The 11,818-nt window shown below is 52.1% G+C and overlaps 1 pseudogene; it reads right to left on the bottom strand.

Annotated features, from left to right (window-relative positions):
* Window positions 1–1,439: 1,439 nt before the first annotated feature.
* On the bottom strand, window positions 1,440–2,712 carry LOC103272841 (annotated as a pseudogene).
* Between the last annotated feature and the right edge of the window lie 9,106 nt (window positions 2,713–11,818).

Raw genomic sequence — 11,818 nt, 5'->3', positions numbered from 1 at the left:
TGTTTTAATATAACCTACATGGCCTCTTTTGGGGCAGCATTCAGAGGCAGTCCTTTTCAGTCGGGGTGCAGCAAGCAGCAAGAATACACAACATCTCTCCATGAAAGAGCAAAGACCAGAGTTAAGGTTTGGAACCCAACTGCAAATCTATATGGGTCCCTGGAATGCTTTTTTCAATGCTGGATGTCTGTAATAGCAAAGGGACCTTGGACTCATGGCGCCCTCTGGGTCGCCATCTCACGGGGCTGGTGGTTCCACAGCAAGAGCTGGGTGTGGCATGACCCTTCACACACAGGAAGGGCTGAGCAGCTCTCCATCACTCCCCTGAGTTGGGTAGAGTTTTTGAAGTGTGTTATTTTTTGATGTAGCGTATAATGAGGGACTTCTGACCATTTGCCTTACTGTTGGCAAAATGCGGCAGCTTCAGGACAGGATTATAATGTATAGTCCCATTAAGTGGCCATCTTTCCTGGTCTTCCAGCTAATCTTACAGCCATAACTCATTGCCAAAGAAGATTGGGAGCCTTTTTCTTATATCATCTGGGTCGAATTTGTCCCAATGGTTTAAAATGTATCCAAGGAGGGGTGTCCTGAGGAACTGCTTAACTGTTCCCCATGTTGTGCTGCAACAGGAAAAAGGGAAATCCTTAGACTTAGTTTTAGTGCTAGGGCTAATTCCCAAAGTGCAACATCCCACACAGATCGATGTGTCTCATGGAGGCATTGAGGCATCCCTCTCAGCCTCCTTAAGAACTCACTGAACGTCTTCAGCTTAGCAGCAGACCCTGGGCCACTAGGGGATTAAACCTTCGTAATTACTACTTCCCTTATGCAGCTGATTGCTTTTTGTTTCCCACTTTTTTATTGAAAGAGGGAAACCACTGAGAATATGAGAGCATGGCATTATGTAAACTTTCCCAGGCCAAATCCCACAAAGTGGACAGTTCCCAAGGATGGTCCCTACTGCAGGTTGGATAGAGCCAACACCCCGTGGGGATCAGGAAGGTCTCAGAGGTATAACACGTTAGTGTGTGGGCTGTATTGAAGCCAGTTGTATCATGAGAAGGGTGCCACGCTAAAGAGCAACAAAAGAAAGTTCTGCACAAAGGTACAACTTTTCCAATGTTATAAGTAAACAGGCATTTAAAAACAGAAAGTGAATTGTCTTCTCTAAAAAACATTGAATTCTTGTACACACAATAGCCACAGTGCCCTGCTGTGCTATTGTGTAAATACCTCACAAACTGGGGAATGCCAGAAGGAAAAGAATGACATATTAACAGGGTGGCAAGAAAAACTCCTGTGACTTACATCCCATCCACCAAACCAGGGATTCGGAAAAGGCCAGGATGTTTCTTTTTTTTTTCAATGTTCAGTTTACTTTAATGACCCCCATCTCCCTGAAGGGCAGGTGCGGGCAGCTAGGTGATGGCAAGAGATCACTCGAAGGTCTTGCCCTGATAGAAGGCTTTGCCTACTTGCTGGAAGGCCCCCGCCCAGGAAAAGTACTCTCACACCAATGTCTGAGCCTCCTTGCTCCCAGGATACAGTTTTTGCCATGTGTATGACTCATAGTCCACCTGCCAATCTGGACTCAGTGGAAAGGCAAGCTCCTGGCCTCAGAAGACCCAGGCTCCAGAAATGGAGCTGCTATTGTTGGTTCCAAAGAAGATGACACTGGCAAAGGCATTCTTCTTCAACTTGTCCAATCGCTGGAACATTCCAGTGATGAGGTTGCAACTCATGAAGGTCTGGGTGAGCTCTTCAGGGAAGCAGTACTCAGAACGCCACAGGGATCAGCCATCATTATCAAAGTGCTCCCCAAAATGCGGTAATGTCAGAGAATGTGTCCTCACTGGAGTACTTGCACTTAAATTCATCCAACACAATGGTACTCTTGGGCAGATAAGCAAAAGGTCCTTGGCCTTGGGCTCAGCAGCCAGTGCCTGTTTACATTCTTCCATCTCCTCAGGAGCAGGGGCAGCTGCCTTTTTCTCCTCCTTCCACTCAACCTGGGCCTTCTCTTTCCAGGGCTGTCCTTTTCAGGCTGGCTCTCTGCAAACTTTTTAGCATCACATTGGGCCATCTTCTCACAAAGTTTCACTTCCCTCAAGACAGCATGGTACTGGGGTTGGTTAATGCAGGTGAGGATGCAGCAGTTGGTATTGGGAAAGACCTGGTGGAAACAAGGCTCCAGGACCTGCTCATAGAGTCACAACAGGGTGCAGACAACTGTGATATCAGCCAGTGTCACTTGTTTGCCCACCAGAAAAGTCCACCAGAAAAGTCATCTTCAAGTGAGCATCCAGCAGTCCCAGAATTCACCTCACCTCCTCCTTTGCATTCTCAGTAGCCTGAGATGTGATGCATGATGCCCAAAGTGGGGAACACCCAGGTCCTGGCTGGGGGGACTGTACTGCTATCAGCAAAGCTAACCCATGTACCACCAGAGCTGCTGCCTCTGCAGTACTTCCATACAGCTCCTCATTGCTCACCTAGTAGGCAGTGGCATTGCCCTCAAACACACAGAATCCAGTGTCACCCTCAAATGCTGGAACCTTGTTGGCAGGAAATTTGTGGAGAAATTCAAGCGGGCAGTTGGTTTGGCCAAAGTGGAATTGGAGTGGGGAAAGCCCCACTGTACTGAGCAGCAATGAGGGTCTTGAAGGCCCTCTAGTTTTCAGGATATATGTACATGGTCCCAGCCACCATGGTGATTCCGCAGAGAAAGGACAAGATGCTTCAAAAGTAAACATAATATAACTTTTTCCCAAATCATGCTGAGAGCCAGATTAAAAAGAGTTTTCAGACACCACAAGTGACAGGGTTGGGGCCAAGCTAACTCCCCACCAACAAAGAAATCTATTACCCTTAGTGGGCGCGGATTTCAGGGGGACCGTTGTCTAATAGAGTCTACGTGTTGTGCCTTAAAGTGATTTAATAAAAAAGGCACATGAAGGAGTTGGAAATGGTGTAGGGGAATACTTCCCCCTGGAACACCTTGAACATCCTGCCAACCCCTTACAAACAAAGACAAGCCCTTTCTCATAAATTCTCCTTTCACACGCACAAACATGGCAATCTTTGGGCCTGCATCCTGGGGTTTTCTGATTACTCTCTGCAGATGCTCCACTGGCAAAGGCAATGAGACTGACTGCACACAAGCACAAGCAGAGGGAACAGCGCCAGTCAGAGCCCAACCAAGCAGAAAAAGCAAGTGTCAGGCATACACAAGAGCCTTTAACGAACTCATCCTGGCCCTAACTGAAACCTCTCTGTTGCTTGGGTTTGTCTTGTGCCCGGCAAGTCCTAGGTGACTTGTCCCAAAATGGGATTATCCTGTCATGAGAGAACTCTAGCAGGAGATGCCCTGAAGACTTTTAACTGTCTAACCTGCGCCTGTGAAAGGATGGCCAAGAAGAAACAAAAAGTAAAAGAGAGAAAACAGAGCCACATGCTGATGATCTGCAGGGAGATGGCGCAGGGGTGACGGGCTTAGGTTTTGCTTAGACCCATGTGTGCCTGCGGGTGTACGACTTTTGCTTGTGCCTGGTCTGGAATATCGTGCATCCAGGGTCGTGTCCAGGTTATCCTCACGTGGAAGACTTGTCTTATGTGGCAGGCGCTGTGTCGGCTCTTAAATGCCTGTCCCATGCCCACACTGTCGCTGCTGTCAGTGGTTAGAAGATTGGGAGAGAGGGAGAGAAGCTTAAGAGCAAAAGTTTTCAGCCGGGCGTGGTAGCGCGCGCCTGTAATTCCGGCTACTCAGAAAGCTGAGGCGGAAGGATCGCCGGAGCCCAGAGGGTCGAGGCTGCGGTGACCGGGAGCGGCCACTGAACTCCAGTCTGGGCGACAGAGTGAGACTCCAACTCAAAAAAAAAAAAAAAAGAGCAAAAGTTTGAGATCAAAAGATTCAAAACAGTTCCCATTTAGGGGCTCACCTTCTGGCTGTTGCCTCACTAAAAACTATGTGGGGTGATAGGAGACGTGCTGGTGGTGACCAGCCAGGTTTCTGGTGCCAGGAACAAAGACTTGGATGAGGCACACAAAGAGAGTAAAGCAAAGAGTAGCTTGTTTAGCAAAAGCGACAGGGATAGAACACTCCAGAGAGAGGAGCGGCCGAGCTGGAGAGCAGCTCCAGGGCCTCGAGTTAAACAAAGTCAGGACCTTTGTCTTCTTTTCAGTGGGAAAGTGGACTCTACTTTGCAAAGCATGCAAAGAAAAAACATGTTGACTAATGTCTATGACTTGAATGCACTTCCTGGGGAGGGGGTAATATTTCAGGTTACTGAGCGGGTCTCTGCCTGCCATCCCATAATTTTAATTGTGTGCGGGGATGCAGGCCACACATATTAGCCTTAACTAGCTCTTCTGCAGGGATAGGTTATGGGAAGTCCAAGTAGGTCCCCTGGGCATATGCCAGACCTGGGGTGTGAGTTTTATGGCCTTGTTGTCTCATCTCAGGAAGAGATGTCCCTGATGTTGTCCTGGGAGTTTGGTTAACATTTCAGCTTATGGTTTCTTGATTGCCTCTGTTCTTGGAAGACTGATTGACATTGCAGGCTTATGGCTTTTCTCCTTCTCCCAGGGCTTATCTGTTGAGGCTTGCCTTCCTGTTTTCATCCTATCTCCTGCCTCAGGTCGAGGCTGCAGTGAACCATGATCATGATCATGCCACTGCACTCCAGCCTAGGCACCAGTGAGATTCTGACCAGAGAGAGAGAGAGAGAGAGAGAGAGAGAGAGAGAGAGAGAGAGAGAGGGAGAGAGAGAGGAGAGCAGAGAAGAATGAAAAAAAGAAATAACGACCTGAAAGGAACAGGCTGAGGCACAAAATATAATTTACTTTAAATTAAAGTGTTTATTTGAGTGAAGTTATTTAAAACCCAAGTAACCTTTGTTTGGCCTTCATTACAAACAGGTATATATTTTTTAATTTTTGAAACAGGGTCTCACACTGTTGCCCAGGCTGGAGTACAGTGGTGTGATCATAGCTTATTATGCTCTCAATATCCTGGGCTCAAGTCATCCTCTCACCTCTGCTTCCTGTATAACTGGGACTACAGGTTTGCATCACCATGCCCGGCTAATTTTTTGATTGTTTGTAAAGACAAGGCCTGACCAAGTTGCCCAGACTGGTCTTGAACTCCTGGGATCAGGCAGTCATCTCACCTCCACCTCCCAAAGTTCTGGAATTGTAGGTGTGAGCCACAGTGCTAGGACACAAACAGTTCTTTAGAGGCAAAAATTAGCTGGTATGAGGTATGCGCCTATAGTCCCAGTTACTTGAGAGGCTGAGGTGAGAGCATTACTTGAGCCCAGGAGTTCAAGTTTGCAGTGAGCTGTGATCAACTGCACTCCAGCCTGGACCACAGAGCCAGACCCTATCTGCAGGCAGAGAGTGTGCTGATCCAGAGTTCTGTGGGAGTTCTCCTTGGTTGACAGAAATAACACTGATGAGTAATTTTTCCATCAGCGGTTCAGCTCCAGGGGAGGACCCTAGTGTTGGGTGCATCGTTAGGCTGATTCCTGGCCCCTGGGGCATCTGCACCAGTTTAAGAGATGGATATACAGCTTAGGGAGCACAGGACATGGCATGTCTCATTTAGTGCCTCTCCACACCAGAGAATGGTGAAGAACTGGCCCTCTCCGATAAACATTTCCTCTCCTCCTAGGCTACCTCCAGGAGGACATTTGGAGATGTCTGTGGTGACCTGACTCAGTGGTTCCCGTGAGATGAGCGCTTCTCCCTGATCCATCCTAGGATGGATGCAAAGCCCCTGATGGGTGAACTCTGCCACCGCCCGCATTCCTCGACGGCCACTTGTCAAAGTATGCCACTCTCCCCCAGGACTCAGGGTCCCCATCTGCGCGCAGTGCCATCATGATGAGCTGGTGTGGCCCCTTCTGGCTGCTCCTGCCTGATATCCCTGGGGGCATCACTCTCTCTGACCCCTAGGCCCTGGGTCCCCAGGATCTGCAGCCATTTGCCTCCATTGGGCTCTGGGCGCAGCATGACAGGCTCACCCTTGCCACCCTGCATTCACAACGAGGTCCCTGCTGGCTGCGATGCTCTAAGGACAGGTGGGCCAGGACCTTGCCCAGAGATACTGTGAGGCAAAGAGCAATCTGGGAGCCAGGCGGGAAAGGGCCCTCGACTCCAGAGGTCCCACCCTAATGTGCAGCCATCACGTGACCGAATCCTCCCATCACATGGCCACCGTGGCAGAACACGTGGCTGGCCGTTCACATCATGTAGCCACTGACATGGGTCACAAACACGGCCTGGCAGGCACTTCCTGGCGGTGTCCCCTTAGTGGTGGGTCATGGCCAACGTCTCCAGGAAGGTACCGTAGGCCAGAGAAACTGTCACAAGTGAGGACATATGGGTGTCAGTGAGGCAAATTCTCACACATGCAGTATAACAATGCTTTATCCACACACCACACTGCAATCCTAAAGTCCCACCCACCCATGAGACATCACCCACCAGAGTGGCTATAAGCCCTTCATGCTGGGGTGCAAAGTCACCTGGGAAACAGCAGCAGCTTGGACCAGCCCAGTGAGGCTGCACACATCCTATTGGATGGACAGCAAGTCAGGTAAATGGAGAGCGGGAATGTGGTGGAACTTGGTGCTCTCTCCAAAGGGCTTTCCACAGGAGCCACTCTTGGGCCTTCCATCCATACCTCACAGCAAAATATGTTTATTTCATAACTTGTCGATATGCTTTTCACTTTCTTGGTTAGAATATGTTTGCCAATAGCACATGAACACGAGGGAGTGTCACAGCACTCTCATCTTAGCCCAGATTTCTTGTGGTTGTAAACATAAGGCTGGAGTCACTCATGCCCAACACAGAAACTGAGCCCTCCCACTGTTGGGGCAAGCAGCGGGGAAACAGGTCTCCAAAGCAATTACCACTGGACACACGAGGCTGTGCACTAACTGAAAATAAATACAATCAAAGGTTCTGCTCCTTGGGGGTATCAAGGACGTGGTACCACCTGTGGCTAGTAGCCGCCACACTGGACAGTGTAGACATGGAACACTGCATCATGCAGAGCGTTCTGTTGATGTCCTGAGAGTGGGTGGCTTCACCTTTGGGGGAGGGGTGAGCTGGGAAGACCTGCTACGGAGGGACCATTTCAGCAGAGACAATGTGGGAACATCTGGGAAACATTTATTCATTCAGCAAAACTTCACTAAAATGTCTGCATTTTTGGCTCCTGGTCTATTCTCTCTTGAGCTAGACACACAGTCTCAGGTGGAAAGCATTCTCAAGCGGACATTACCAGGTCTGCTTCTGTGTTCCTAGCACCTGACATCACCGTTGAGATGACCAACAGCTCTCATGAGAAAGTCTCAGGCCTGTTCAGGTGACCTGACTCCTCTCTCTGGATGCTATTAGCATCTTCTCCACATCCGTGGTCTTCTGAAACTTGACCTGATGAGTCCTGGGTACTGGTGTCCTCTGGCCTCTTGCCATGCTGGTAATGGTGGAGGCCCTTGTCGAGGACCCCATCAGGGACTATCTCATGACCACAAGCTGGGTGGCTCAAACAACAGACATGTGCCTTACCACAGTTGTGGGGGCCCAAAGCCTGAAACTAAGCTGTCACTGTCCCTGAAGGCCCTGGGAAGAGTCTTACTCTTTCTCTCTCTGACTCGTGAACTCCAGTGCTCCTGGGGGCAGCATCCTCCACTCTCTGCCTCTATCTTCATACGGCCTGATCCTCAGAGCCTGTCCTGGCTCATCATTGGATTTAGGGCCCACCTGGACTACTCAGGTGACCTCAGATCAAAATCCTTCATTGCATTTGCAAAGACCCTTTTCCACAGAGGCCATCGTCACAGAAACGGGGATAAGAATTTAGACATAGCTCTTAGAGAAGGTTCCATTCAATGCACTGTACCCCAAATAAATTCAGGTTGCTCACAATCCCATTTTCATTGCCTTACCAAGAGACAGAGAGACAAAATCTCCCGGGATGTAGCCGTGTCCAGCCTGGACGCCAGACACCCATGCAGACATAGCTCTGTGGACCTCCCAGCTCCTGCCAGTTTCCCTATCCTGTTGGAGTTGCTTGGGAGCCTCATCCCTGTGCTCCGGTTAAAGTCATCACCCGCATCTGCCTCTGAGACAACCAGAGGGCAGCTTGAGCCCAGTAGAATGATTCTCCAGAGAAACTGCTTGCATCTGTTTTAATCTTGTCTCCTTGGGAACCTCCAGTTCTGAGAGTTCATGGGCCTGAAGGCAGATGACTGTCACTAGGTAGCTGGAAGTCCCTGATATCCAGCCAGGGCCAACGAAGGAAATTGCTGGACTACGGGGTGGGGTGGGGGGGAGGGTGGGGTGGTGTGGCATGAGCTGACTCCACCTCATCCATCCATCTATCCAGCAGGAGACTGCTGGGCCTCCCAGACTCTCAGGATGGGCTTCCTGGGGAGGAAGACCCTGCCATTGTTCCTGATTTTTGTGCATATATATCTACATGGGTCTTCACAGCAGGAAGCTGGCCCAGCAAGGCCAAGAAGACCATTTTTTGAGAGACTCCGTAGATTGGAAGAGCAGGCAAGTACACCCTTGACTTGGGGCCGTTGGTTTTTTAAAATTGGCGTGAGACAGAGGACATATGTTAGGGAAGCAGTGAGCATCGGTGCTTGGTGGACACAGACGTGCAATAGGCTAAAGTTATTTCCACCTGTAGTTGAAAGCCAATGCCAAGTTTGCTGGACTCTGCCCTAAAGACCAGCCAGATGATATGGGGGGCTCGGGTGGGGCCAGAGACTGGAAGGGGATCTGGGAGGCCTAAGGAGTACAGCTGGGAGTGCTCGGGTGCTGAGGCCGGGCAGGGTTTCTGAGTGTGGGAGCCGTGAGGTCATGAGTCTGCCTTGAAAAATACACTGTGGCCAGCTCCCAGATTCCCATATAGTGTCTGTGGATGGTTCCCACGTGTCCTGTGTGCATTCAGCCTGCACTGAGGGCCTCCTGTTTGAGCCCCATAGAACACTCACGAGGCCACCATGCCAGCCACCCACTCACAGGCAGGACCTGTGGTCACAATGGTGAAGTGACTGGATGATGGTCATCAGGGCCTGGGAGAGGGATCAAAGCCTAGGTTGAGGGCCTGGAGTCCACACACCACACGGTGCAGCCGGGGACCTGGGGTCCACCACCTGCCTCCCCACATCCAGCTGGGTGGGGCTGATCATGGCAACTGGCTGTGATTCAGATCCCTACTGAGGGTCAGACTGGTGGAAAGACACGAAGTGAAGCCCAGGCTGGGCGGGAGCAGGAGCCACAGCCGTAGGAGGAGAGGCTTGCTCCCACCATTCCCGGACCCAGAATTGCTGTATGTCCCCTTCACAGGTTCAGAGATTCCAAGAGATGTCCTTGATGCACCTGCAGAGCATTACTAGCAATTACAATGTTGACACCCAGTTTGGGAGCCTGGTGGAAGAGCGCCAGGCCATGACCCTGGTGGACAACTGGTCACAGGCAGACATGCAGGACCTAAGGACCTGGGTGAGGAAGGCCCAGTGCAGAAGCCAGAAGTTGGATGCCATGCTGCAGGCCTTGAACCTGGCCCTGAGGGAGAAAAGCGAGCAGCAGGCCCAGGGGAGAAAGATGCAGAGGGATGCCCTGTGGGAAACACTGGGCCACCTGATTCACCTTGTCCACAGCCAGGCCGCCAGGCTGGCCACTCTCGAGCAGTGGCTGCAGATGGTTAAGCCTGTTAACACAGCTGTGGGGCCGACAATGGCTCCATCCACAACTCCAGCCCAGCCTGAGTGGCCCAGGTGGAGTTCCCCAGTGCTCCAGGGGAACAGGAGCCCCACTCAAGATACCACTGACTCTCTGCAGGGGACACAGGAGGCCCCAATCCCAGGCAGCCCTTGGGCACCTGATGGGGCTACCACAGTCCCGCGTGATCTCCGGGAACCAGGACAAAGTAAGTATACTGAAGCCCCCCTGAACAGCTTGAACAGTTGGGATTGTTTTTCCCTCTGGTGAACCAGCCCCCTCTGAAAGACTTTTGGCCCTCCCTGCTTCATGTACACTGCCCCACAGGGACTGGCCTGGCATTGTCATTCGTGCAGGGTATAGCCTGTCTGCAGGTTCCCAGGAGGCCAGGCCCCCATGTGTGTGCCTTACATGGCAGTCGGGATTCTGCAGAGGGATTGATTTAGGACCTGGAGATTGGGCGGGTATCCTGGGTCATCCCACGGGGCCAGCACCATCACAAGGTCCTTATGAGGGGGAGGCAAGAGGGCAGTCAGAGAAGAAGGCTTGAGGATGGGGCAGAGGTTGGAGGGTTGCAAGGATGGGGCTGCTCGCTGAGACACAGGCACCCCTAGAAGCAGGAAGGGTGGGAGACAGCTTCTCCCCTGGGGCCTCCAGTGAGAACCAGCCTTGCCCACACCTTGCTGGGAGCCCCGTGAGCCCCGGGTTGGACTGTGACCTCCAGAAACGTAAGATAGCAGACCTGTGTTGTTGTAAGTTGCCGACTTTGTGATGCTGAGGGGCAGCAGCGACAGGAGACTCGTGCCGGGGCTCCCTGGCAGTGAGGAGTTCCAGGTCAGCAGCACAGGGACAGCCTGGGCCCCCAGCGGGGCACACTCACTCCCTACTAGGGCCCTTGTCCTCTGTCCTCCTGGCTGTGAAATGGTGTGATCATATCAAGAAGTTGAATGAGATGCCTCAGCAAGCCCTCTGTAGTGCAAGCCCCAAGGTGGTGCCCGGTGAAGGGTGGGTGCAGGGAGTGTGAGGCTGCAGGGGTGGCACCTGCATCATGGATGCTTCTGCATGGCCTCGTGGCACAGGACCAACTCTCTTTCCCTCTGTCTCTAGCTTGCATTGGGGGCCCCGTGCTGGTTTTCCCGAATGCCTCCACTGAGAACGTAGTCTTCCTCAGCCCTGGCTTCCTCACAGCCCTGCGAGCCCTGTCGATCTGCAGCTGGGTGCGCACGGACTCTGGCCACCTGGGCACCCTCCTCTCCTACGCCACAGAGCACCATGCCAACACGCTGGTGCTGCACAGCTGGGACTCCCTGCATCCTGGCTTTATGCTCTTAGTGATTGGAGGCCCACGCTACAGGACACTGCCCCTACTGCCGCTGCGGGATAGCCAGTGGCACCACGTCTGTGTCATCTGGACGTCTGTTCAGGGCAGGTACTGGCTCTACGTGGACCGCAGGCTACTGATCACTGACTTGCACTTAAGAGAGGACTATGTGATTCCTCCTGGAGGGTCCCTGGTACTGGGACAGAAACAAGACAGTGTGGGGGGCGGGTTCCACCACTCCAATGCCTTCGTGGGGAGCATTTCTGGCTTGGCCATCTGGGACCGGGCACTGGTCCGCGAGGAAGTTGAGGGCCTCGCCACTGGGAAAGCCCCCCCGGCAGGTGCCATTCTGACACTGGCCAATGCCACATTGGTGGGTGGATTCGTGCAGAAGGTCAACTGTCCCTGCCTGGAGGACTGCCCCTGAGACTGCACCAGAGCCCATGGCCTGAAAGAGGAGCTCACCTGCGCCACTGCTCAGACACCCCTGCACATTCCACAGAAGTCTTGCTACCTGTCCTGGGTGTACACACCTGCACTCCAATGTAGAGGTGGGTGTTCTGTCCTGGGGATTCAGAGGTTGGCCACAAAAGAGCAAGCAGAGACAGACCACAGGACAGGTTATTCTATTGCCACTGCGTTCTTACACAGTGCACCTTCAAAGACTCCCTCTACCTCGGTGGTTCCAAGGTGATGTGATTTCAACATGCCCCAACCTGGAAGGACAGGAGTGCTAGACTCCAGCTGGCC

The sequence above is a fragment of the Carlito syrichta genome, unplaced genomic scaffold, assembly GCF_000164805.1.
Source record: "Carlito syrichta isolate Samal-C Ts95f unplaced genomic scaffold, Tarsius_syrichta-2.0.1 Scaffold313344, whole genome shotgun sequence".
Classification (NCBI taxonomy): Eukaryota; Metazoa; Chordata; class Mammalia; order Primates; family Tarsiidae; genus Carlito; species Carlito syrichta.
Note: the sequence above shows the minus strand (reverse complement) of the source record. Positions and strands in the feature narration are given on the sequence as shown.